Source organism: Bos mutus, chromosome 28 (assembly GCF_027580195.1).
Source record: "Bos mutus isolate GX-2022 chromosome 28, NWIPB_WYAK_1.1, whole genome shotgun sequence".
In the NCBI taxonomy this organism is placed as follows: domain Eukaryota; kingdom Metazoa; phylum Chordata; class Mammalia; order Artiodactyla; family Bovidae; genus Bos; species Bos mutus.
Genome location: NC_091644.1, coordinates 21,534,676 through 21,560,025, shown reverse-complemented (window position 1 = coordinate 21,560,025; position 25,350 = coordinate 21,534,676). Strand labels below are relative to the sequence as shown.

Genomic DNA, 25,350 nt, shown 5'->3' with positions numbered 1-25,350 from the left:
ATTTGCCACTTCCACTGTATAATTGTAAGGGATTTGATTTAGGTCATACCTGAATGGTCTAGTGGTTTTCCCTACTTTCTTCAATTTAAGTCTGAATTTGGCAATAAGGAGTTCATGATCTGAGCCACAGTCAGCTCCTGGTCTTGTTTTTGATGGCTTTTAAAGAGCTTCTCCATCTTCGGCTGCAAAGAATATAATCAATCTGACTTCTGTATTGACCATCTGGTGATGTCCATGTTTAGAGTCGTCTCTTGTGTTGTTGGAAGAGGGTGATTGCTATGATCAGTCATCATCTTGGCAAAACTCTGGTAGCCGTTGCCCTGCTTCATTTTATACTCCAAAGCCAAATTATTCCAGGTATCTCTTGACTTGCTACTTTTGCATACCAGTCCCCTATGATGAAAAGGACATCTTTTTTGGTGTTAATTCTAGATCATTTGGTCTTCATAGAACCATTCAACTTCAGCCACTTTGGCATTAGTGGTTGGGGCATAAGCTTGGATTACTATGATAGTGAATGGTTTGCCTTGGAAACAGAGATTCTGTTGTTTTTGAGACCGCACCCAAGTACTGCATTTCTGACTCTTTTTTTGACTTATCAGCGTTATTTCATTTCTTCCAAGGGATTCTTGCCTACAGTAGTAGATATAATGGTCATCTGAATTAAATTAACCCATTCCAGTGCATTTTAGTTCACTGATTCTTTAAATGTCGATGTTTACTCTTTCCATCTCCTGTTTGACCATTTCCAATTTACCTTGATTAATGGATCTAACATTCCAGGTTCCTATGCAATATTGTTCTTTACAGCATTGGACTTTACTTTCAGCACCAGACACATCCACACCTGGACATTGTTTCCACTTTGTCTCAGCCTCTTCATTCTTTATGTAGCTATTTCTCCTGTCTTCTCCAGTAGCATATTGGGTACCTACCAATCTGGGGAGTTCATCTTTCAGTGTCATATCATTTTGTTTTTCATACTGTTCATGGGGTTCTCAAGGCAAGAATGTTGAAGTGGTTTGCCATTCTCTTCTCCAGCAGACTATGTTTTGTCAGAACTCTTCCTGAATTCTAGATCATTATCTGTCATCTGATTGGATATCCACAAATAAATCCAACATCCCAAACTAAAAAAAATAAAATAAAATAAGGATAGTATTTTTACTCTAATCCTAGAGAGATAGCCTCTAGGACAAAAAAAAAGTCAAAGTAATTTTAAACTACATTTAGTATTCTTATTATATATATGTGTGTGTGGTATAATGGGCTTCCCAGGTGGTGCTAGTGTAAAGAACTTTCCAATGCAGGAGATGTAAGAGGCATAGCTTCGATCCCTTGGTTGGGAAGATCCCTGGAGAAGGGAATGGCAGCCCACTCCAGTTTTCTTGCCTGAAGAATGCCATGGACAGAGGAGCCTGGAGAGCTATAGTCCATAGAGTTGCAAAGAGTCAGACACGACTAAAGAGACTTAGCACGCATGCATGTGTATAATATATATATATTCTTATTATATGTGTATACACATGTTGTCGGAGAAGGCAATGGCACCCCACTCCAGTACTCTTGCCTGGAAAATCCCAGGGATGGAGGAGCCTGGAAGGCTGCAGTCCATGGGGTCGCTGAGGGTCAGACACTACTGAGCGACTTCACTTTCACTTCACATATGTTGTTGCTCAGTCACCAAGTTACGACCGACTCTTCACAACCCCACGGACTGCAGCACACCAGGCTTCCCTGTCCCTCACCATCTCCTGGAGTTTGCCCAATTTGTGTCCATTGCATCAGTGATGTCATCCAACCATCTCGTCCTCTGTCATCCTCTTCTCCTTTCCAGTGAGTCAGCTGTTCACATCAAGTGGCCAACGTATGTATACACATACATGAGGATAAAGCAAATAAATAATTATATTCACACTATTAGGAAATAAGATTCCAGAATTTAAAAAAAGAGAAACAGATGGCCAACAGGCTCATGAAAAATGTTCAATATCTCTAATCATCAGAGAAATACAAATTAAAATGACAGTGAGACACCACCCAACACCTGTCAGAATGGCTATCATCAAAAAGAATGTAAATAACAAATGTTGGCAAGGATGTGGAGAAATGGAACCTCTGTATACTGTTGGTGGGAATATAAACTGGTAAAATCACTTGGGAAACAGTATGGAGTTTTCTCAAAAACTAAAAATAAAACTACCATATGATTCAGCATTTCCACATGTGGGTATATATCTGAAGAAAATGAAAACATTAATTTGAAAGGATTCATATACAAAAAGAACTTAACGACCCAAATAACCACAATGGTGTGATCACTCACCTAGAGCCAGACATCCTGGAGTGCGAAGTCAAGTGGGCCTTAGGAAGCATCACTATGAACAAACTAGTGGAGGTGATGGAATTCCAGCTGAGCTATTTCAAACCCTAAAAGATTATTATGTCAAAGTCTGCACTCAATATGCCAGCAAATCTGGAAAACCCAGCAGTGGACAAAGGACTAGAAAAGGTCAGTCTTCATTCCAAACAATTGCACTCATCTCCCAAACTAGCAAAATAATGCTCAAAATTTTTCCAAGCTAAGCTTGAACAGTACGTGAACCAAGAACTTCCAGATGTTCAAGTTGCATTTAGAAAAGGCAGAGGAACCAGAGATCAAATTGCCAGCATCTGCTGGATCATAGAAAAAGCAAGAGAGTTCCAGAAAAACATCTACTCTGCTTTATTGACTATGCCAAAGCCTTTGACTGTATGGATCACAACAAACTGTGGAAAATTCTTCAAGAGATGGGAATACCAGACCACTTTACCTGCCTCCTGACAAATCTATAAGCAGGTCAAGAAGCAAAAGTTAGAACAGGACATGGAACAACGGACTGGTTCCAAATCGGGAAAGGTTTACGTTGAGGCTGTATATTGTCATCTTGTTTATTTAACTTATATGCATTATACATCATGCAAAATGCCAGGCTGGATGAAGCACAAGCAAGCTGAAATCAAGTTTGCTGGGAAAAATATCAATAACCTCAGATATGCAGATGACACCATCCTTATAGCAGAAAGCGAAGAGGAACTGAAGAGACTCTTGATGAAAGTGAAAGGGGAGAGTGAAAAAGCTGGCTTAAAACTCAACATTCAAAAGAAGAAGATCATGGCAACCAGTCCTATCACTTCATGGCAAATAGAGGGGAAACAATGGGAACAGTAAGAGACTTTATTTTCTTGGGCTCCAAAATCACTGCAGATAATGACTGCAGCCATGAAATTAAAAGATGCTTGCTCCTTGGAAGAAAAGCTATGACCAACCTAGACAGTATATTAAAAAGCAGAGATATTAACAACTAAGGTCTGTCGAGTCAAAGCTATGATTTTTCTGGTAGTCATGTATAGATGTGAGAGTTGGACCATAAAGAAAGCTGAGCACTGAAAAATTGATGCTTTTGAACTGTGGTGCTGGAGAAGACTCTTGAGAGTCCCTTGGACTGCAAAGAGATCAATCCTAAAGGAAATCAGTCCTGAATATTCATCGGAAGTACTGATGCTGAAGCTGAAGCTCCAAACCTTTGGCCACCTGATGTGAAGAACTGACTCATTGGAAAAGACCCTGATTCTGGAAAAGATTGAGGGCAGGAGGAGAAGGGGACAACAGAGGATGATATGGTTGGATGACATCATTGACTAGATGGACATGAGTTTGAGCAAGCTCCGACAATTGGTGATGGACAGGGAAGCCTGGTGTGCAGCAGTCCATGGGTTCTCAAAGAGTCAGATATGACTGAGCAACTGCACTGAATGTACTTCAAAGTTCATCAAAGAATTATTTACAATTGCCAAGATACAGAAGCAACCTAGGTGTCCATTAACAGATGAACGGATAAAGATGTGCTATAGATATTCAAAAGAATACTGCTGCTGCTGCTAAGTCGCTTCAGTCGTGTCCGACTCTGTGCGACCCCATAGACGGCCTCCTACCAGGCTCCTCTGTCCCTGGGATCCTCCAGGCAAGAACACTGGAGTGGGTTGCCATTTCCTTCTCCAATGCCTGAAAGTGAAAAGTGAAAGTAAAGTCGCTCAGTCGTGTCCGACTCTTAGCGACCCCATGGACTGCAGCCTACCAGGCTCCTCTGTCCATGGGATTTTCCAGTGGGGTGGGTGCCATTGCCTTCTCCCAAAAGAATAATATCTAGCCATAAAAAATGAAGTTTTGCTAATTGTAATAACATAGATGGACTGAGAGAGTACTCTGCATGGTGAAATAAGTCATACAGAGAAAGACAAATACTGTATATTATCATTTATATGCGGAATCTAAAAAATAAAACAAACGTGACTAAAATGAAAAAGAAACAGAGTCACAGAAATAGCAAACAAACTAGTGGTTACCAGTGCTAACAGGGGAGGGCTCCTGCCCTGTAAATAGGCTACAAGGATACATTTTACAGCACAGGAAATATAGCCAATATTTCAAAATAACTACAAATGGAGTATAATTCATAAAAAATTTTGAGTCACTATGTTGTACACCTGAAATTAATATAATATTGTAAATCAACTATGCCTCAATATAAAGAAAAAAGATGCAAATGTAAAACCAAAAAATTTAATGATCTCATTATATATGTTTCCTTTTCTAAAAAATATCTACTTCTTTTTGTATGTATTCACAACCATCCAAAAAAAAAAAAAAAGCGATGGCAATCTGGTGCATAGTTTGTGTTCCCTAAATACTATTTTTCACTAAAAGGACTTTGGTGAAAAGGCTGATCAAAGATCTGGTGCAGGAAATGTACAAAATGAGCCTAGAACAACTTCTTGAGCTAAGAATCAAGGTTTTGGGTTTTGTCCAAAGCTTCTTGTTGTTTCATCACTAAATTGTGTCTGACTATTTTACGACTCCATGGACCATAGCCCATCAGGCTCCTCTGTCCATGGGATTTTCCAGGCAAGAATACTGGAGTGGGTTGTCATTTCCTTCTCCCAAGGATCTTTCCAACCCAGGAATCAAACCACGTCCTCTTTTTGGGAGGTGGATTTTTTTATCACTCACCAAGCAGGAAAGCAATCAAAAGGCTAAGTAAACAATTCAAAGGGGTTCTCAGTGGCCAAAATCAGAAAATTTGAGCATCAAAAGAATAAAAATTACAATACACTGAAACATATCGAACATATAAAAATTCAAAAACAAAAACTCATTGGTCACCTTTCAAAGTTGCTAGAACACCATCTTATTTTTCTGAAAATGGGTAAATAATGGGAAATAATCAAGCATTTTCCTGATTTCCTGATATGAACTATACTTCTGACTAATGAAATAGTAAGGGAAGCGTTCTTCTTTATAAATGATCCCAACTGATAAAACTAACAAATAGGGGACTTCCCTCGCAATCCAGTGGTTAGGAGTCCGCCTTCCAATGAAGGGGACATGGGTTTGATCCCTGGACATGGAACTAGGATCCAACATACCACTGAGCAACTCAGCCCACACAGCACCACTACTGAACACGCGCACTCTAAAGTCCGTGCTTTGCAACAAGAGAAGTCAATTCTCAGAAACTAGAGAAAAAAGCCCACGTGCCACAACGAAGACTTGACACAGCCAAAATTTTTAAAAATAAAATAATTAAAAATAAAAACACAAAAAAAATTAAAAAACAAAAATGTAAGCATTTAAAAAAGAATTATAGAATGATAAAGTCGCCATTTACAAACCCTTAAAAAATAATAGACTATACAGGAATTACCAGTATGAAGGCTAAAATCATTAGGTGACTGATTAACTGGGAACCACGAGAATCGGGCTTATTGTGCGTGAATGCACTGATCAAGCTTAACATTACCAAAAGTGAGACAACCCAGGCTCATGTAGTAAACTTTATATTAAATGGATACTTGACTTTCAACAAAGATGTCACAGTAACTCAGTGGAAAAAAAAGATAGTCTTTTCAACAAATGGTGCTGAAATCACTGAACACCTATGCATAAAACAGGTAACTTTTTGGATTGATTCAAATAGAAATGTTCTATTTGATTATGGTGGTAATTATATGATTGTGTGTAATTGTCAGAATTCATCAAACTATAAACTTAAAAAGAGTGAATTTAATGTATGTAAATTTTTCCTTAATAAATCTAACTTTTAAAAAATCTTTTCTGTTCATCTCTTACCTCACTGACACTGAAAATATTTCCAGATTACTTCAGTTACTATATAATTACAGATTTATATTGATATCCATTGACTCTATAAGCAGTTAGCAGATTTCTCACTAGGATCTCTGAATTAATGTTTTCAAAAGCTAATTTGTTTTCCTTAAGCATTCTTGACCACTCTGGTAATCACTCAGTTTCTTTGATGCCAAAACCTGCAACCCACTCCAGTATTCTTGTCTGGAAAATCCCATGGACAGAGGAGCCTGGCAGACTACAGTCCATGGGGTCACAAAGAGGTGGACAGGACTGAAGCAACTTAGCACAGATCTGCTTCGGGCTTCCCAGGTGGAGCTAGTGGTAAAGAATTCATCTCCCAAGCAGGAACTGCAGGAGACACAGGTTCGATCCCTGGATCAGGAAGATCCCCTGGAAAAAGAAATGGCAACCCACTCCAGTATTCTTGCCTGGATAATCTCCATGGAGAGAGGAGACTGGCGGGCTACAGTCCATGGGGTTGCAAAGAATCAAACACGACTTAGAACTAAACGACAATAAAACCCTACTTAGTATCTTAAGAATATTTACTTCCCAGGTTTTAAACCTATGTGTCCAGATTATCCACAATGTCATGTCATGCAGCTGATGTGTTACAGAACTCTAAGTCAACCTGCATATGTCTTTACAAAAGTACAAAAACAAACAAAAAAAAAAAGCTTTGAGTATTTTGTTTCTGTAGTGCTTTTTGTAAAAGATAACCACTTCTTATTTATTTTATTTTTAACAATGGAATAAAAAAGGAAGCCAAATCATTGTCCCTGACTCACCATGTTAATTGAATATCTGAAGATATCACTGAAAGATACTTAGCAAAATGTTAACTGTTACACTTTTGTCCTTTTTCAATACTATTGGGTGAAAGCAGTGAACTTCTAAGCTTATTCACTTTTACAGGCTGGGTTTAGCATGGTGTGCAGCTCAGAGCCCAGAGTCTTCAACACAGTAGTTGGTTTTTGAGTATTTGAAGATCAAAGTACATTAAAAAGTCCTACCTCTGAATTCCTTCCTCCTACCCAACAACTTTTTCCCACATTAAATGGATCTAGTTAATTTTGACCTAACAGAAGCTGAAATTCAAGTTAAATGTATAACCAAATTGAGTGAAAGAAAGAAAGTAACTAATCTCACTTATAAAAACCTATTCAGAAAAAATTTTAAATACCAGGACTAGATTCATACAAAATTGCCAAATATATTTTATTTTAACATTAGCTTGATTGTATCTGTTCTAATATGTAGATATATGACCTTATTTAAACAACTTCTTATTGTTTCCAAACAACTAAGCCTCTTTAATCTTTCTTCTGAATTAAGTAACAGACCAAATTCCTTTCTGCTCCTAGAAAACTTAGAGCCACACTTATGCCTACATAAATCAGTGTGTGGGCTAAAAGGGCAGCAGTTCTCTAGTTTTTTTTTCCACCAAAACACAAGTGATATTTAAAGTATATTTAATATTCACCATCCAGCATATGTTCCCCACTCTGCACTGTGACCTTTGGTAAAGAAGACAGCTAGTTTGCATGAAGGTCCCCTGTAAGACTTCTATATATAAGCCTATATTTTCTCTCCCATCAATCTACCATACACCCGTGTCATAAAACCATAATCAAGAACTGCGGCAGCTCAGCCTTATTTCTGGCTCTGTTTTATATCTCATGCTTATTTTTCTTTCTACTTTCACCCCACTTTTAATTTCTCCTGCCGGGGTCCAGCCCCGGCTGATCCAGGGTCTTGAATTTCACATATCCTTACAAGTCGTCTTGAATCCTTTCCAGAAAAAGGTAAGGAGTAAATAATCATTCTATATATATATATAGATATAGATATATAGACAGATATAGATATAGATATCTTCTTGTTTACCCTAGATAAAGCCTTAAAACTTCAAGTCCTTGCAGCCTCTTAACTATCCTCTACCATATTAAACACACAGCATCAAAATCCACAAGTTCCTATATTTTCACTTTTATTAATTCTCTTTTTAAAATATTAAGGCAACATACAGAAAATACTAGAAAAGTATACATGTCCAACCTAGGTTTAGAGCTTCATATAGAAATTAAATTGTCTGCACGAAGAGCCTGCTTGCTGCATAACTTTTATGTCTAAAGAATGTAAAGCTTCCAGTGTCTTGTATACAGTTACTCAAACAGTAATAGCTCAGCTAATAGGAATTTTTTTAATGCTTTGATATAAGACTACTATAGCTTGGGCACTGGCACATGAAAATTTGTTTTAGCACTATTTTTAAAGCCATTAATAAATACTTCAGATAACAGAACTGAGCTTGAGCCTCTGCTCAACTGAGTCTGCCTCAATTGATGTGAAAGAAAAAGTATGTAAGAGAATCACATTTCTATTTATAACAGAAATGACTGCTAATCGACTTGGAAAAGTAGATATTTATAAAGCTGGAGTTTTCATAAAGTAGTTTAGAGTTTAGTGCTATTAAAAGGAAATTAGTTATAAAAGTAATAAATACACAATACAGTAGTTTCTACTCATCCCATTTTATAGAAATAATATCTTTTAATTTCCCCCAAAGTTATCTAACCAAGTAACATATAACTTATAATTAGGATTTGCCTTAGAGCAAAGTTTGATTTTAAAAAGTTTGACACTTCACTCACCTACTGCAGGACAGAGTATTGCCCATACACAGATACTAAACCAACTGTCTAAGCAATTTCTTGTGTTTAGAAATTCAGTGCCACTATCATGGCTCACAATTTGGCTTATGATGCATTTGTAAGCAAACAGCCTGACAAGTACCCTAGTGTATTTCAGGATGACTGACAGGACACAGTGGCTCAAACAGGAAAGGGGGATGGGTGCTCTTAAAGCAACATACCAGTGAAAGGCAATATTAAACAGTAGAATCAGATTGAAATTATATTTTTCAAGTTTGCAATGAAATAACAACATATTGTGTAATAAAAGCTTTTAAATATAACTTTTCATGTCATCATGTGCCCCAAACACTGTAAATTCCAAAGTGACTTTTAGAATTTAAAATATATTTTAAATGGACGAGCAAAAGGACCTACATAATAGCCAGGGAATTTTGTTCAGTATTATGTAACAACCTAAATGGGAAAAGAATTTGAAAAAGAATAGATATATGTACATGTATAACTGAATCACTTTGCTGTACACCTGAAACGATCACAATGTTGTCAATCAACTGTACTCCAATATAAAATTAAAAGTTAAAGAAATAAAATATAGAAACAAATTTAAAACAAACATGCTATATGATACTTCCATGTACTTACCGAACTTCCAAATTACATAAGAGTATTTCCATTATTTTTAACAGAAATTAGGTCAGGGTACCCAGAGAAAAGTTCTCAGGGTAGGGTTTTTTTGGATTTTTTTTTTTGCCACACCGTGAGGAATCTTAGTTCCCGGACCAGAGTTGGAACCCATGCCCCCTGCAGCGGAAGCATGGAATCCTAGCTATTGGACCACCAGGGAAGTCCTGAGAAAAGCAGTTCTTATCTCACCTCGAGATATTTGCCAGTCACTGTTACAACAGTAAGTAATAAAAGTAATTTAAATAGCTTGGATTATTCAAAATTGTTATTGAAGATGGACATAAGGAGATCTATGTATTTTGCCTCTGCTGTGTTTCTTTCCTGTGACCTACTTCCATGGTTAAAAAATAAATCATCAGGTTAGGAAATTTCAATTATGGGTATTTCCATATTAGTTTCACTTGGAAAAATATTTATTTAAGTGATACATTGACTTCATTATTCACAGTTACAATTTTTCCTATATTATCTTACAATATTCTGCACTGCTCAATCCTTTTACACAACAATCATCCCTATTTTTAAAACAAAAAAATAAAGCCATTCATTTTTAAACGCAATTCCACATTTAGCCAGCAGAGGGTATCATCTGATCCTGAAAGGCCACAGTATTGAGTCCAATGACATTTAATACTTGAACTAGGAACTGAAGCACACCATCTCAACTTTGCCTATTAATAATACTGTGTCTAGCAATATTCCATTGTTTTGCCCATATTAGTGTTTATTACTTCTCATCTGTGACAAATTATTTTGTTACATTATTTCCTCCTCTATCAATTCAATCAGATACATCAGAATTGGGTTCAATCATCAGGATGACTTTCTACAACTCTAGATTTTCTGAGACAAAAGAGCAAACAAAAACTCTATGTAAAGTTTCCAAGCTCCATTAGAAAATCCAAAAATAAATTCCAAAATATAAAAATAAACTGTACTACAAAGCAAAATAATTTTTCTTCAAAATTACATATGATATTTGTAAACCATTTAGTATTTTCTAATTGCCCTGTTTAATATTTGCTAACTGTCCATTTTATAATAGGAGCTATAAAGTAATTTTAGAAGATACATTTCTTGTTATCACTGCGTTATTTCTCATGAGCATGCAATGTTATGACTGTAACAAAGTCCTCATACAAGCTACAAATTATTTCACAATTTAATACCCATTTCAGTTTGGAAAGGCATGGGCACTGATTTGCCTGATTTATTCTAAAAATAAATATTTTACTATATAATTAATTAAAATCCAGCTTCCCAAGTGGCTCAGTGGTAAAGAATCCTCCTGCCAATGCAGGAGCCACAGGAGACGTGGTTCAATCCCTTGGTCGAGAAGATCCCCTAGAAAAGGAAATGGCAACCCACTCCCTATCTTGCCAAGATAATCCTATGGACAGAGGAGCCTGGTGGGATACAGTCCATGGGGTCTCAAAGAGTCAGACACGACTGAGCATGAATGCAGACCCAGCTAAAATCATTAACTACAACAAATTTATCTTAACCAAAGATACAAATTTTCCATGCTTCTCTAAAACTATTATCACAAACATCAAGTCTACTATTAACAATGGCAAAAATAAGACAGATCTAGAGGCTCAGAATGATCTCTCTTGTTAGGCTCGCAGGCTTGCCACTAGTGACATATCCTTTATACTAAAGAATTAAATTTTCCAAAGAGAACAGAAATAATCACTCAGTTGTGATACAAAATAGGAAATTGCAGTTTATTGAAAAGAGAATTCTATTCCTTATAATGAAAGCAACTTTAGAGTTCTTCACTCTGTAAAATCACTTTTAACATCTGAATATAGCTGTTTCTTTCCTCATGTAGTTATCATGGTGGCCATGTAAAAATTATATTTCATTTGGAAATAATAACATCCTGTTATTGATTTTTTCATAAAATTTTGTAACTTTAATTTTCTAAACTGATATATTCTCTATAATACAAAATCAACACTTACAATTCTTTCTCAAATTAACTTAGAAGAAAGCATCCAGAAGGAAACTGAAAAGTCTGTTTTGCCAGTAATTTGCTTATCATTTTCACCTATCACCCACACATTTTAGAATATACAGATAACTAATTTTTTCTTTCTGTCCTCAGTTTCCAACCCTGAGTTTCATTCCCTGATGCAGGAACTCCTGAACTCTGTCTCATTAAATGATTTCTGTTTTTGCCAGGTGCCCTAAGCACCTACATGTAAAGTCCTTGTTAGATTCTACTTGTGGCTTAAAAAAAAAAAAAAAAAAACCTTTTTAAATAATAATGCTTTGGTAGGGAGGGAAGACTGAATGATTAGTCAATGCTGCTGCTGCTGCTAAGTCGCTTCAGTCGTGTCCGACTCTGTGCGACCCCAGAGACGGCAGCCCACCAGGCTCCCCCGTCCCTGGGATTCTCCAGGCAAGAACACTGGAGTGGGTTGCCATTTCCTTCTCCCATGCATGAAAGTGAAAAGTGAAAGTGAAGTTGCTCAGTCGTGTCCAACCCTCAGCGACCCCACGGACTGCAGCCTACCAGGCTCCTCCGTCCGTGGGATTTGCCAGGCAAGAGTACTGGAGTGAGGTGCATTGCTATAGATACTACTTATTTAAAATAATCCTTTTTACTTTTAACAAAAATGCCTCCATATAGTTTATGCTCTATTTTAAATTTTTATACACTTTTTATATAGTCTATCTTGAAAACAATGTATTACCTCCCTATTGCAGTAACATATTATTACTCATAACATATGGCTCATAACATAATATTCATACCAATAAGCAAATCTAGAGCAAGCTCTACTCTGACTACAGTAGGCATGATAAGTTTGGGGTATGAGTAGCATGTGCAAATGGGTATTCGCATAGGCAGCTGGAAATTCAGAATCCTGCAACTCAGGAGAAAAATCAAGATATGATAACTATGCATTTGTGTTATGCCTTAAACTATGAGACAAGAAGAGCTGTCTCATGGCTGAGTAGAGATAAGGCATCAAGAACCCACTAAGGGTAGGAAAAGAAGGGAAGTAATGAAAACATAGGCAGAAAGGCAAGACAAACTTCAGATTCAAGCTCTGCTTTACTCTGCTTGGTCTTGTTCACACTGACTCCCATTTACCCTGGTTTCTTCATGTGCGATGAGACCTATAAAGTTGGTATAAAAGGTAATTACTTATAAAATTACTCATAGAATCCAATGAAGTACTAATTACAGTATTAAATAATTCATTAGTCAATTATTGTTATTTTGTGGAAGATAAATTTCTCATTGTGGAGTTCTACTTTTCCAAATCCAAATACCATTGAATCTTAGAAAACTACTGTGAGAGATACGAAGTAGATTGCCCATCTGATTTAAAAGTTGGTGAAGAGTCATTAAGTTCACACATTTTTATTTACAAATTAAATCCATTTCACCATTTCTACCCCATGCATGTTAATAATTTATAATTAAGTAATAAGGAATCATGGTCATTAAAATGGAAGTGCTTAACAGCTGCTTCCAAAGTTGTAACAAATGCTTAATAAAAGCAAAACATACTAACACATATTAATTAATTATGTATGTTATCTGGAGAATTGAGTATGAGATGTTTTAAGGATAGAATACAAAACTAAAAGCAAAAGAATGACAGTAAGCTTAAAAAGAATAAAATAAATAAACTTCTGTGTCTTGTTCCCACATAAGACATGAAATTGTGCCAATTTGCTTCATTCCAGAGAAGGGAGCCAGTCAGTCACTGAGGGCTATATTTGAGAGAGAAGAAGGAAATCCTTTCTCCCACTCTCTGTTTCCAAAGATAATAACAGAAGACCAGAGCATGATGGATTTCACTACCAAGTAGCCACATTTATTTTACTCATGCTCTCGCTGACCCTCTAAAAGTCAACTCTTACTAATTTTGTATTATGGAACACAAGGAAAAAATATGTATAAAATTCATTTTTCAAAACTTACAATATCCCTAAATTATCTTAAAAAGAACTGCTATCATCCCTAAACTTAAACTGTAGCACCATTCCTATCAGTCCTTCAACTGTAGTGAAAAGAATGGTGCTTATCACAGAGTAAAGAAAAATAATTAAACTCAGTCATTAACATAGTGAGTCACTTTTTTTTGGCTCTAAATAACCCTGCCCACACCTGCACAGGATATGTAAGAGACATGGATCTGATCCCTGATTCAGGTAGATCCCCTGGAGGAGGGCATGGCAACCCACTCCAGTATTCCTGCCTGGAGAATTTCATGGACATAGGAGCCTGGTGGGCTACGGTCCATAGAGTGTCAAAGAGTCTGACATGAATGAAGCGACGTAGCACACACGCACAATTAACCCTCCCCAATAATCTGAATAACCCACACAGGCGACAAGACTCATCCCGGCTTTATTCCTCCCAGGTCTTGAATACAAAGAATTAGACTGACCCAATCAATCATGCTCCTCTGTTAAAGTTCAACTCATGGAACTGGTGGGAAAAGCCTGGGGTTGTTTTTGTTGTTGTTATTGTTGCTCTCATATTCTATATCCTTCAGTATCAGTTCCATTTCACCCCCTCATTCTGATAGGTATCCAATCTATAGTAGTTAGTGTTGGCGGTTTTCCAATCAACTTTCTGTGGCTTTTTCTACATTTTTTTATCTTTATAATGATACATATCTTTACAATGATAAATCACCTTGTGTGTGTGTGGATTTTTTAATTTACACAAACAGTATTGTAATTACTATCTCTTTCTACTTCTCAATCTCTCTCTCTCTCTCTCTCAGTCTCTCCTCTTAACATGACATTTTCACGGCCTACTGCTGTCGAACTATACTTGCAGCTTAGCTCATTCAACACATAGTCTCATCTCCCCCCTTGCCTTTCACTGCTATGGACACAAACAAGACTAGATTTCCCAGCATTCTTTGCAACTCAGAATGGCATAAGACGGAATGAGATGACAGAATGAGATGTCACCTCTTGCTTTACCTATAAAGAGGTAAAGCAACGTTGCCATGGCCCTTCACCCTTCCTTCTGTTATCTGTGGTATAAAGCCTAGACACCAAGCAGTCTTACTGCAAATCTGAGGAGGAAAGATGACAGAGCAAAACCACAGAAAGAGCTTGGGTCATTGGTTGTTATCAGCTTCGAACTTCCCATCTATAGATTTCTTATTATTTGAGAAAAAGAGGAGTTCTCAATTAATATAATTGATTTCGTTCTTTTATTTTGCATTCGTAGCATTCTATTTTGTATTTTATTTTGCATCAGATGCATTTATAATGTATTTCATCTGACCATATGCCTATCCAAGTATGTTTAGGTAGTTTCCAACTGTTTAGGAAACAATGTTATAATATAATAAACATTCTCATACAAGTCTGTGTACCTCTCCAAGAGTGCCTCTATATAATTTATATATACACATATATATATGTGTTCTGCTGTGGGTTGAATTGTGTCCTCACCTAAATTCATGTTTATATCCCAATACTCTGTACCCCAGAATATGGCTTTATAGGAAACAGGGTCTTTAGTGATGCGATTAAGTTAAAATGAGGCCATTATGATGGGCCTTAATTCAATAAAAAATTTAGTCACTCAGTCATGTCTGAGTCTTTGCAACTCCATGGAGTGTAGTCTGCTAGCTCCTCTGTCCATGGAATTCTCCAGGCTAAAATACTGGAGTGGGTAGCCATTCCCTTCTCCAGGGGATCTTCCCAACCCAGAGATTGAACCTGGGTCTCCTGCATTGCAGGCAGATTCTTTACCATCTGAACAACCAGAGAAGCCCAATTCAATATAAGTGGTATCCTTTTAAGAAGAGAGGTGTGGACACAGATACCCACAGAGGAATGACCATATAAGGATATGCGAAAAAACTTGGCCATTTGCAAGTCAAGGAGAGAAGCCTTAGGAAAACACACGCACACACACATCTACTGACACCTTGATCTTAGACTTCTAGCCTTCAAATTACGAGAAAATAAATTTCTGTTGTTTAAGCCTCCCATCATGTTGTAAGTTGTTATGGCAGCACTAGCAAGTAATACAATTCAGAAGTAGAATTTCTGGGTCAGAATGCATGTGAGTACTCAATTTCAACAAATATTACCAAATTGGTGTCCAAAATAATATTAGCAGCAAATCACATGGATTCACATGTGTCCCCCACCTCCTTACCAGAACAAGAGACTTCATGACATTTCAACTTCTGCCACCATGAGAGGTACAAAGTTGATCTCACTGTCATTTTAATTTTCATTTCTGATTACCAATGTAATTGGTGATCTGTTTTAGGTTGATTAGCTAGCCATTCAACACTCCTTCTGTGAATTGCTTATCTATATATTATTTTAATTTTATTTTATTTTTAAACTTTACAATATTGTATTGGTTTTGCCAAATATCGAAATGAATCCACCACAGGTATACATGTGTTCCCCATCCTGAACCCTCCTCCCTCCTCCCTCCCCATACCATCCCTCTGGGTCGTCCCAGTGCACCAGCCCCAAGCATCCAGTATCGTACATCGAACCTGGACTGGCGACTCGTTCCATATATGATATTATACGTATTTCAATGCCATTCTCCCAAATCATCCCACCCTCTCCCTCTCCCACAGAGTCCAAAAGACTGTTCTATACATCAGTGTCTCTTTTGCTGTCTCGTATACACGGTTATTGTTACCATCTTTCTAAATTCCATATATATGCGTTAGTATACTGTATTGGTGTTTTTCTTTCTGGCTTACTTCACTCTGTATAATAGGCTCCAGTTTCATCCACCTCATTAGAATTGATTCAAATGTATTATTTTTAATGGTTGAGTAATACTCCATTGTGTATATATACCACAGCTTGCTTATCCATTCATCTGTTGATGGACATCTTGGTTATTTTTTACCAATTTTTCTCCTAGGTTGCCTATTTTTCCTTAATAATTTCCAAAACTTCTCTATAAATTCTATATATAATCCTTTGTCAATTATATTCCTTGAAAATATCCTCTCACTGCTTAATACAGCAATATAGCAAAATAGCAAAGACCCTTTCTTTGTGTTTTTTTTTTCTTTTGGCCACATGCATGAAGGATCTTAGTTTCCCAACCAGGGATTGAACCCATGTCCCCAGCAGTGGAAGCCTGTAGTCTAAACAACTGGACCACCAAGGAAGTCTCTCTCTTTGTATTCTTAAGCATTCCACCATCTATATATATAAAAGTCCTGTTTTTTTTCATATCCTTACAGATACTCAGTATTGCCAGACATTAATTTTTGCCAATCTAATAGGTATGATAAACTGTCTCATCATTTATTGAATCTATATTTACCTGATAACCAGTGAAACAAGCTAACCATCTGTTCACCTATGTATTGGTCATTTCAATTTTCTCATCTGTGAATTACTTTTTCACTTATCATAGACCCATTTCCCTGTTAAGATTATTCTTTTCCTAATTAATTTTTTAGGAGTTCTTTGGATAATTTCAATTGAATATGTCTATAAGTCAGCTGTTTCCACAATAATTCTACATGCAAAACTATCCTAAAATTCAGTGGCATAAAACAACATTATGTCTTGTACGTTTTCAGGTTGGCTGGGAGTTGGCCAGGATGGGCCTCGCTGGCTTACGCCAAGCAGTACTCCAGATCTACTTCACGTGTTTCTCATCCTCCTTGGACAAGGAGGCTACTGGAATCCTGTTTTTCCCATGGCAACAACAAAAATTTTAGAACAGTTGGAAACACAATGCATCTTAAAATATAAGCTTCAAACGAGGACTCTGCCTCTCCTGCCCACATTTCAATGGGCAAAGCAAATCACACAATCAAGTCTAATACTAACCAAGTTCAAGTACAGGGAAATATACTCTGTCTCTAGCGGGAAACCACAATGTCACATGGCAAAGGACGTGGATACATAGGAAGGAAAAGGGGAACAACAATGCCATCCATTTTAAAGGCCGATTTGTAAATATTAATATATCCCCTCAGTTGGTATCTTCCATTTATCTTCTTTTACGTGATTTTTTCACAAAGTTTTTATGTTAATATAATTAAGTATTTTACTTTATTGTCTTTTACTTTATTGCTTATATTTGGGGGGTCCTACTTAAGAAATTATTTCCTACCCTAAGATCATAATAAACATGCTCCTATATTTCCTGCTAGAAGAATGCAATTAAGAGGATCAACAATCAATATATTATTTTAGCTTAGTGTGTGCATAAACACAAGATTATACGATATAAACTAAGGCACCAGAGTAAAACAAGTAATTAAAGTTAAAAATAATTACCAAGGATGATTAACTATTATAGGTAAAATTTTTAGCTTGGTCTTTTAAAAATATTAATGGATACAGGCTGACAAAGATGAAAAATATGCAAGAATGATAAGGAATCACAAAACTTTATATTTTTTCATTCAGTTCAGTTCAGTTTAGTTCAGTCGCTCAGTCGTGTCCGACTCTTTGCAACCCCATGAATCCCAGTACACCAGGCCTCCCTGTCCATCACCAACTCCCGGAGTTCACTCAAACTCATTAACATATGTTTATTGATCTAAGCTATATCTTTAAAACTGCTAAGCACAAGACCACAGTAAAATATATATAGCCTTCTCAGGTCATGACATCTTAGAAAAGGAAAAAAGAAACTTTTATAGAACTTAGCTATTTATAAAACAATATATGTTATGATGCCGAATATATAATATACATGTATATATGTGCTAATAGTAGCAACTACCTCTGTAGTTTGGGGCAAAAAAGAGGTCTTATCTATTAATTTTCAAATTAAAAATACTTCCCAACTGCCACACTGGCAGGGAGTCCAGTATCTCTCTTGTTCCTTAAACTGTTCAAGAACTCTGGGAGCCTTTCGATCCACATACCTCAGAAAGAGAAAACCAGAAAATTGTATTCGATACAAGAGGGCCCTGTTGAGGGCTGCTGGTGTTCTGCTCCTGGCACACAGTTTACTGATGAAAACAGATCCCCTGCAGTTCCATGTGACCTTTCTGCCTGCTGTGCTCTTGCCTTTGCTGCTGCAAATACAGTGGTTGCAGTGATTCTTAAAGAGAGAAGCAGCCTGTCCCTTAGAGGTATAGCATGGCAGCCACGCCTAGAACTTCTCGGTTCACCAAGTGGCTGGATCAGGAGGGCCTTCTGCTTCCAGTCACACAAGTGCCCAAACAGCATCTCGCATTGGGCAATGCAGACCACAACAAGAGTCCTAACCTAAGATCTTTGGTGTTCTTTCTTACTCAGTCCTTTTTTAATCATGACCAGTTCAATGCACAAAATACTTTCTAATAGTAACTACAGGGAAGGAGTCCAGGTCTTGGCTCTGTTCCTCTTTAATGGCTCCCAGACTCTTTACAAACTTCCTCCAGTCCTCTCAGTGCTGACAGCCCTGCAGGTGAAGGAAGACTGGGAAGGGCAACCTTTACAAAACCAGAAAAGACCCTGTTAAACCAGTACCTGAGGCACAAAAGACCTCATTAACTGTTTCAAACATTGGGGGAAATTTTCTCTGACCTTATAATTGCCAGATAAAATATAGAATGCCCAGCCAAGTTTGAATTTCAGATAAACAATGAATAATTTTCTGCCATATGTCCTATGCGGTGTTTGAAATGTACTGAAAAGATTATTGGTTGTTTTCCTAAAAGTCAAATCTGTGTGTCTTATATTTTTATTTGCTGAATCTGGCCACTCTACCTTATCTACTTCATGAATGGAACAAATTAGGAGGGAGGAAACCTAGAACTCCCCTGTGCCTAAATTTAAAGCAGCCACAGGGCCAGACCCTCAAATCCATGTATCTTGACTTCCTATCAGAGACTTGAGACTGAGAGAGCCAAACAAAAAGCCAGCTTTCACTCTGTTACTGCTCAGGAGCTGCTTTTTAGATAACCAGAGATGTTTCCTGGCCACCTTCCAGCAATATATTTCTAACTACACTCAGCTGGAAGATTTTTAGTTCCCAAATATGCAACACAGGATAAATGAGGACAAGGGAAGAATGATATATTGTGCCCTGGGATATTATAGCCCCAACAGTAGGAGTAGACATACCAAAAAAAAAAAAAAAAAAAACCCACTGGCAGAGGCTATGCTAGAGATTAGGTTTTATGCACCTCTGTTAGAAAAGGGAATCTAAATTGCTCCAAATTATCTAAGATAAAATTCACCTCCAGTAGAGGACCAAACAATAGGAATAGGAGAATAGTTACCCCAGATGAATATGTAGCTCCTGTAGCCCAGGAATTTAACAAGATACTTGCCCTGCACTTTAAGATTTGAGAGAGAAATAATGTAGCTCCAAAACTGATAGTGACAGAGCTCAAAAGGGATATAGATATGTATATATCTCATGATAGACACCAGGACTCAATAAATCTCCTGTCTTTAACAAAACAAGTAAACAGAAAAAAAAAATCCAAACTTAGAAGACTGTATAACAATAAAGGAAGGAGACAGGGGAAATTATCCTCAAGACAAAAGAGAATTTATAATACATCAACTCTTGTTCTCTCAGTGAAATATTGAAAGTTAAAAATTCTGGGTAAGAAGTGATGGAAATTCTAAGTAAAATGAAAAGACAGTTGACTGAAGTGAAATGTCAGGATAAAAAAAGAGACCTGGTTAAAAACTAAAGTAAAAGAATTCAGTAAACCCAAAGAGACAATAAAGTAATTAAAATTTGCACTGAGGAATCACTCCTCTCCTTTATCATCTGCCTTTCTATCAGCAAATTCATCATTTAGAGAGCAAAAGAGACTAAGACTGGAAGGGCTACCCTGGGCTTAATCCTTACCAACAAAGAGGAATGCGTTAGTGAAGCGAAAGTGACAGGAACCTTGGGAAAAATTGAATATATCACCTTAGAGTTCATTACGGCCAAGGAAGAAAATAAAAAGCAAAGTACCTTAGATTGCTTAGCAATTTATAGAAAATATAAGGATTTCCCAGAGCCAGAGATTCTAAAATGAAAGACAGGTCAAAAAATAAAACTCACCACTGCAACCGCAAGTGAGGAAAAAAATGGGAGAGACTGGACATAAAAATAACTCAATGTGCTATCTAAGGAGTTTTCTAAAGACTCAGATTTTTAAAGGACATACAAAAGAAGGAAAAGGTGATATTGGCCTATTAGAAGAATGGACTACTACAATGAGCAAAGACTTGTGAAAAACACACAAAACAACATAAAAACTCTTAGGTTGAATTTGAGGGTGGAAGGACAAGAAAAGTACAACCTAGCTCCTCTACTCCCAGGTAGATTCCATGTTAACAAGTCACAGAGAGGAAGCTTGCTTTCATATTATATACCAAGGAACAAGACCTTCCTTGGTGGTCGAGTGGTTAAGAATCTGCCTGCCAGTTCAGGGATGCCAGTTTGATCCCTGGTCTGGGAAGATTCCACTAATGCTGTGGGGCAACTAAGCCCATGCTCCACAACTATTGAAGCCCCACGCCACAGCTAGAGAGCAGCCCCAGTTCACCGTGACCAGAGAAAGCCCTTGCAGAGCAATCAAGACCCAGCATAGCCAAAAATTCATTACTTTTTTTAAAAAAGGAAAGACTGTGCCAACAATCTTAAGAAATTGATAAACCAGACAGAAAAGACAGTGGGACAATGTTTAAATAAATGTCCATTTCCAGGTGTATTTTATTATAGCAGGCCTTCTCATTCTCAGCACTATTAACATTTTAGGCTGGATAATTTGTTGTGGAGTCGGGGGTTGGGTGGGGGAAGGCTGTCTTGAGTTGCTGATATTTAGCAGCATATTTGGCCTCTATCCACTAGATGCCAGTATCATCAGCCTCCTAGTTGTAGTAATCACAAATAGCTCTGCTGCTGCTGCTAAGTCCCTTCAGTCATGTCTGACTCTGTGCGACCCCATAGATGGCAGCCCACCAGGCTCCCCATCCCTGGGATTCTCTAGACATTATCAAATGTCTCCTGGGAAGCAAAAGTATTCTGGGGTGAGAACCACTATACTGCAGAACACTAAAAAATATAATAAAAAATATATTATCACAAAATTATGGTTAGCATATTTAAGTAAAGGCAGATTCTGAAAATCTAATGTTAATCCACAGAAAATTTTAATATAGTATCAAAATATTATTAATTGGAAAGGAGAGCAATGATCTCATTTTGGTATAGTTGTATTAAGAGCCACTCAAACTAAACTAATAAAATTTTTCTCCTCCTTTTTTTCAATATCATAACTAAAGAAGGTACACTGGTTTCACTAAAACAACTTTTATATCTTTTTAAAAATCTTCTTTGACAAGCTAAAGAAATGTTGGCTGTCCATATACTGTTGGTTGAAGTATATACTGGTTAAACATCTTCTGAGGAGGCACTCTGGCGACATCCATAAAATTTTATATGCACAAATTCTTAGACTAAACAAATAGTTTAGGAACCTGAACATGTGTAAAAGATGCAAGGCAAGGACTGCAGTGTGTAGTATTTTTGTGATAATAAAAAGCTAGAAACAACCTAAATGTGCATCAAGAGAGACTAGTTACATAAATTGTCATATATTTTCTCATTAGTATGATTTGAACTGTAACCAGAGAAAAAAGCTTAGGAAATATACAGAATCCAATTGGATTTCATTTGCCTACAATTAGGGGAGATATTAAAAATATTTAACAACCAGCATGGATTAGGCCCCAACTAATCAGAGTCTAGCCTGGAGCTGGGTCTTGGAAAGCCCCCTGTATGTGAGAGTTTATCCTTTAGTTGCTGGGTCTAAGGAAAATCTAGAGGGTCCCAGGCAGAGGCCAAGTGAAAGAAGGCTACTAGAGACAGAGAGAAGGAATACAAAAGCATTTCATATTTTAATAATTTGTATGCCCTTACAAAAAAAAAAAGGAAGAAAAAGCAAGAGAGTTCCATGAACTGTGGAAAATTCTGAAAGAGATGGGAATACCAGACCACCTGACCTGCCTCTTGAGAAATCTGTATGCAGGTCAGGAAGCAACAGAACTGGACATGGAACAATAGACTGGTTCCAAATCAGGAAAGGAGTACGTCAAGGCTGTATATTACCCTGCTTATTTAACTTATATGCAAAGAAACGCTGGGCTGGATAGATGAAGCACAAGCTAGAATCAAGATTGCTTGGAGAAATATCAGTAACCTCAGATATGCAGATGACACCACCCTTATGGCAGAAAGTGAAGAAGAACTAAAGAGCCTCTTGATGAAAGTGAAAGAGGAGAATGAAAAAGTTGGCTTAAAGCTCAACATTCAGAAAACGAAGATCATGGCATCCTATCCCATCACTTCATGGCAAATAGATGGGGAAACAGTAGAAACATTGGCTGACTTTATTTTTGGGGGTCCAAAATCACTGCAGATGGTGACTGCAGCCATGAAATTAAAAGACACTTACTCCTTGGAAGGGAAGTTATGACCAACCTAGATAGCATATTAAAAAGCAGAGACATTACTTTGCCAACAAAGGTCTGTCTAGTCAAGGCTATGGTTTTTCCAGTGGTCATGTATGGATGTAAGAGTTGGACTATAAAGAAAGCTGAGTGCCAAAGAATTGATGCTTTTGAACTGTGATGTTGGAAAAGACTCTTGAGAGTCCCTTGGACTGCAAGGAGGTCCAACCAGTTCATCCTAAAGGAAATCAGTCCTGAGTGTTCATTGGAAGGACTGATGTTGAAGCTGAAACTCCAATACTTTGGCCACCTGATGCAAAGAGCTGACTCATTAGAAAAGACCCTGATGCTGGGAAAGATTGAGGGCAGGAGGAGAAGGGGACGACAGAGAATGAGATGGTTGGATAGCATCACTGACTTGATGGACATGAGATTGGGTAAACTCCGGGAGTTGGTGATGGACAGGGAGGCCTGGCGTGCTGTGGTCCATGGGGTCACAAAGAGTCAGACACAACTGAGCGACTGAACTAAACTGACTGATGTCCTTACTAGAGAATATCAGTCCTCACCAATAGATAGAAACAACATTAAAATAATCAAGAATAGCATAGAAAAATAAATTAAATTCAACCAACTGGTAGCTATGATGAAAAGTAAATTTGTACATATTGATATGGAACAATTCTTTTTTAATTTTCACCAGAAACTGATAGCAGTTTCCTTGTGAAAAGAGAATCAGAGAACTGAGGACCTAAGGTCAAGGCCAAAGGAAGATATATTTTCACTGAAAGCCCTCTGTGGCAAATGCTGTTTGCTAACACCATTTCCAGCCCTGGGCCAGCTTTCCTCCTCTACTGGAGAGACTGGAAAGTTAAGAAACCTGCTCTTCTCAGACTCCCTTGAAGTACTGGGACCCAGATTTCACCATCAAAGACAGTTTGGATGAGATTTTTAAAGGTTACAGACGTCAGATCCTTCTAGGATAGTTGTAGAAGGACTCCACTGCCCCGTGCAAGAGCAAGGAATAATGGAATCTAGTACACCCATAGGACCATTCCTCAGGTACAGTTGGACCATTCTTCCTACAGTTGCATTTTCTTTGGCTGTTCAATGGCTCTCCCAGAAAATCTATGAGTTGTCTAGTATCATTTATGAAAAACTCAGCTAGAGCTATCCAGATCAGACTCTTGGTTGCAATCAAGAATTCTAGCTAAAGCACCCTTTACTAAAATAAAAATAAACATGCAAATATAAATTTTTCAGTTTAAAAAGTTAAGTTTTATAAAAATGCTTTAAAAATAAAGTACATGTGGGCTGGGGACTTCCCTTGGGTCCAGTGGCTAAGACTCCATGTTCCCAATGAAGGGGTATGGGTTCAATCTCTTGTCAGGGAATTAGATCCCACACACCACAACTAAGAGTTCACATGCAACAATTAAATATCCCACATGACGCAATGAAGATCAAGGATCCCTCGTGCCGCAGCTAAGACCTGAGGCAGGCAAATAAATCAATAAATGTTTTTAACATATACATATGTGGGCTGAATGATGGTACAGTTCAGGGAGGATATACCTAGTTGAAGAAGCACACTCAGAGATCTGGGTCCCCAAGTCCCATTTGTATATCAGCTGTGCCTCAACCGCCAGAGGCAATCTTAGAAATACAAACGTGGACTCAAATCCTTCTTACAAATAAATAGCCGGTGTTAAAAATGTGATGGAAGGAAAGATGCCAGGCTATGAATAATACCAAAGATAACAACCAAAATGTATAAAATACTTGTGTAAAGACAACTCTACTGAAGGACAAACAAGAAGTGAGTAAACAAAAAGATGATGTATTGGTGTGTCTGTGTTAGTTGCTCAGTCGTGTCCTACTCTTTACAACCCCATGGACTGTAGCCCACCTGGATTCTCTGTCCATGGAATTCTCAGGTAAGAATACTGAAGTGGGTAGCCATTCCCTTCTTCAGTGGACCTTCCCAACCCAGAGATCAAACCTGAGTCTCCTGCACTGCAGGCAGATTCTTTACCATCTGAGCCACGAGGGAAGCCCTGATGTATAAGTAGATTAAACATTAAAAGGGCATTATTTTCTCCCTCAATTAAAATATTCAAAGGCTATTATAATAATTTTCTAAAATGTTACACTAAAATTCATCTGGAAATAAATAGTATGTGATTAGATATCAGAAAACCCTGAAGGAGGAGAAAAGAATACGGAGAAAGATTAATCCTTCCAGATAATAAAACATGTTCAGCTCAGTTCAGTTCAGTTCAGTCGCTCAGTCGTGTCCAACTCTTTGCAACCCCATGAACTGCAGCATGCCAGGCCTCCCTGTCCATCACCAACTCCCGGAGTTCATTCAAACTCACGTCCATTGAGTCAGTGATGCCATCCAGCCATCTCATCCTCTGTCGGCCC

General features: G+C 37.6%; 1 protein-coding gene across 4 annotated transcripts in view; it reads right to left on the bottom strand.

Moving 5' to 3' along the window:
• The window catches only part of CTNNA3 (catenin alpha 3), a 1,958,943-nt gene that overhangs the window by 1,890,242 nt on the left and 43,351 nt on the right, over positions 1-25,350 (bottom strand). Inside the window, exon 1 of one of the 4 annotated variants that reach the window (XM_070364866.1) lies at positions 18,402-18,516. The exons of 2 other annotated variants lie outside the window; for them this stretch is intronic. The gene's annotated coding sequence lies outside the window, so the exon portion shown is untranslated. Of the gene's footprint in view, positions 1-8,844; positions 8,965-18,401; positions 18,517-25,350 lie in introns of those variants that run through there. One more of the 4 variants, XM_070364865.1, reaches the window with a different exon arrangement.